Source organism: Pseudophryne corroboree, chromosome 5, assembly GCF_028390025.1.
Source record: "Pseudophryne corroboree isolate aPseCor3 chromosome 5, aPseCor3.hap2, whole genome shotgun sequence".
NCBI lineage: Eukaryota > Metazoa > Chordata > Amphibia > Anura > Myobatrachidae > Pseudophryne > Pseudophryne corroboree.
The window spans coordinates 708,109,050-708,112,851 of record NC_086448.1 but is presented as its reverse complement, the minus strand read 5'-3'; positions in this window follow the sequence as shown (position 1 = coordinate 708,112,851).

Sequence of the window (3,802 nt, the reverse complement as noted above, 5' to 3'; positions counted from 1 at the left end):
CTCACAAGAGCCCTTACTTGATCTTCCATGAAGATGGAGCAGAGTTGAGGACTCGTCAGCAATTTCTGCCGAAAGTGGTTTCGTCGTTCCACTTGAACCAACCTATTGTGGTGCCAGTGGCTACTGACGCCTTGCTGGAATCAAAGTTTCTCAATTGTAGTCAGAGCTTTGAAAATTTATGTCGCCACAACGGCTCAGTTTAGGAAAACTGAGGCTCTGTTTGTCCTGTATGCTCACAACAAGATTGGGGCTCCTGCTTCCAAGCAGACTATTGCACGCTGGATCTGTCATACGATTCAGCATGCTCATTCTACGGCTGGATTGCTGTTACCGAAATCGGTGAAGGCTCATTCTACAAGAAAGGTGGGCTCGTCCTGGGCGGCTGCCCGGGGGTCTTGGCATTACAACTTTGGCGAGCGGCTACTTGGTCGGGTTCAAACACCTTTGCGAAGTTCTACAAGTTTGATACCCTGGCTGATGAGGACCTCATGTTTGGTCAGTCGGTGCTGCAGAGTCATCCGCACTCTCCCGCCCGCTCTAGAGCTTTGGTATAACCCCATGGTTCTTGATGTGACCCCAGCATCCTCTAGGACGTATGAGAAAATAGAATTTTAATACCTACCGGTAAATCCTTTTCTCTTAGTCCGTAGAGGATGCTGGGCGCCCGTCCCAGTGCCTACTGTATTTGCAGTTTTTTGTTACGTTTCAACACATGTTGTGTTACGTTTTTAGTCAGCCTGTTGCTGACGTTGTTCATGCCGTTGACGTGCGTTATGTTGAATGCCATGTTGTACGGCGTGCTTGAGGTGTGAGCTGGTATGTATCTCACCTTAGTTTAACAATAAATCCTTTTCCTCGAAATGTCCGTCTCCCTGGGCACAGTTCCTATAACTGGAGTCTGGAGGAGGGGCATAGAGGGAGGAGCCAGTTCACACCCTTTTAAACTCTTAAAGTGCCCATGTCTCCTGCGGATCCCATCTATACCCCATGGTTCTTGATGTGACCCCAGCATCCTCTATGGACTAAGAGAAAAGGATTTACCGGTAGGTATTAAAATCCTATTATATCTACCTCAGAAAGCACTGTGTGTGGGTTGGCTCCAATCTCTGTCTCTCTCTCTGGCATACTTGGTGGGGAAACTGTGTCTGTGATTTCCCTGTGTGTGTGTGGGTGTTTGTAGTCTCGCATAGCCATGTCTAGGGACTCTGTGTCATATGCTCCAGGGGATGTTTCCTCTCAGGAGGAATCCATTCCATGTACACAGGAATGTAATGTCTTGTCTCAGATCCCAATTAATGAGCCTGAGTGGTTGTCCTCTATTAAGGGGATGATCTCTCAGATCTCTACCAGGGTAGCTCATACTGAGACTGAAACTCAGGTGTTAAAGAACTCTGACAGTTTGGTCAGGTCCTGTTCCTATTCATGCAAAATCCCCTAGTATGTTCCCACAGAAACGTGCACTTGCCCAGATTATGCAAGATAACAAGGATACCAACTCTGATACAGCAGACTGTGATGGGGACGAACTGAGGGGGGCGGCATCCCTTGCAAAGGGGATGCAGCTCATGATTGAGGCCATTAGAGATTTGTTAAATATTAATGACACGCTACCTGAGCAGGTTGAGGAGGCTTACTTCACTGACAATAAGAAAGCCTCGCTGACCTTTCCTGCGTCAAAAGAATTAAACTCTATATTTGAAAAATCCTGGGAAAATACGGAGAAAAAATTCCAGCTCCCAAAAAGGGTTCTGGTTGCTTTTCCCTTCCCTGAGGAGGATAGGAAAAAATGGGAAATCTCACCCATAGTTGACGCATCTGTCTCCAGACTGTCTAAAAAGGTGGGTTTACCTGTCCCTGGATCTACTGCATTAAAAGAACTGGCTGATCGTAAGATTGACACTACGCTCAAATCCATATACACTGCTTCAGGAGTGGTGTTAAGGCCTACTATTGCCTGTGCATGGATTTCTAAAGCCATAGTAAAGTGGTCAGGCACATTACTAGAGGATTTGGATACAATGGATAGAAGTGACATTGAATTGTTTCTACGTAACATACAGGATTCTGCAGGGTTCATGGTGGAATCCATGAAGGACCTGGGTACGCTGACTGCACTGCACTGATCTTCCATGTCGGTCTCAGCTCGCAGGGGACTCTGGCTACGCCAATGGTCTGCAGACGCGGAATCCAGGAGAAGTGTGAAGAACCTTCCCTACACAGGTCAGGCTCTTTTTTGGCGAAGCGTTGGATGCGTGGATTTCCACGGCAACCACGGGTAAGTCACCTTTCCTTCCCTCAGCTACACCTTCTACGAAGAAACCATTTTCTGCAGCTGTGTTGCAGTCCTTTCGTACCGCTAAGGCAAAAATTTCCAAGCCTCCTACCACTTTATTTAGAGGTGGTTGTGCAAAATCCAAAAGGCCTGCACCCGCAGGCTCCCAGGACCAGAAACCTGCTTCTGGTTCCTCAAAATCCTCAGCATGACGGTAACCCGCACAGCCTGGAGAACGGCTGGTGGGTGCGAGACTCAGACGTTTCAGACACGTCTGGGTGTCATCCGGCCTGTATCCCTGTGTACAGGATATTGTGTCCCAGGGGTACAGACTGTAGTTTCAAAAACTCCCGCCTCACCGATTCTTCAAATCAGGCTTGCCAGTGATAGTGTAGGAGCTTCCGCAGTATAGCAAATATATATTGATTCACGCTTTTTCGCATTTATTAAGATATTTACTGTTAATCACAAAATGAGTTCATGTGTCCTTAAAAATATTGCAGAGCTGGTCAGAATACTATATTTGCTGAATATCTTGTTTTAAAGCATGACTTGTACAAGGACAAATGCAACATTAAATGTATCCAAGGCAGACAAAGCAACACCAGATATATCCAAGGCTAATTGAGAAGAATGTTGAAAGAAATCTTTTGAGTTTATGTCCGAAAGACTGATAAACGAAACAATAACCATTTTCAAGGCTGTTCTAGTTGCCACTTGGAACATTGTATGACAATCGATGTATTTCAAGACATACATGGTGTATTCTGATTGGCTAAAATGTATTGGCAAGCGTGATTTTGTTTAAGCTATAAATAATAAAGCTATGACAGCCCCTAGCAGGTCATTTATGATTTGCTTAGGTTACACATGAACTTGTGTCATCTTATCATTCATTGATCTCCAACCGGTTGCTAAAGGAACAGAATTCTGACTGATGACTGCAGAGAGTTTATAGACCAGACCTGAACAGGTTAACATACCCTAACATTTGGGAGCATCGTCCGGGGATATTCCAGCATCTCCTCCACTGGCAACAAATCCTCTGATCTTTCAGGAACCGCTGATGACAAAAACCGGTAAGTGAGACTTAATGTGTAGATTTCTACCTGCTCACTTGGCTCAGCGTTTTCTTGAATGCATCTGGGAAAGTCCAGTCGAGAAGATCAGAGAATATCTTAAAGAGCCCAGTGTCACGAACCTCGGGCAGCGGCGACCGCGCTTGTCCCTGCGGGTGGCCTGGTCTGCCCGGCGCCTCTCTTCCCCTGACGGTCTCCGGCTTCAGCGGCGGGTCGGCGCTGCTCTCCGGCGGCTTCCCGGAAGCAAGGACGCCGCCATCACAAGCGAGGGCAAGGAGGCGGAGCAGGTCTGACGTCACCTGCCTGCTCCGCCAATCAGGCTAGGGCGGGGAATTTAAAATCAGATACCAGGCAGAGATCCGGTGCCTGAGTATCTTCGTTTCTCCTGCGGAAGCTGTGATTCCAGAGCTCCCTCGTCCCTGCAAGCATCCTGTGCTTCCAAGCATCCTGT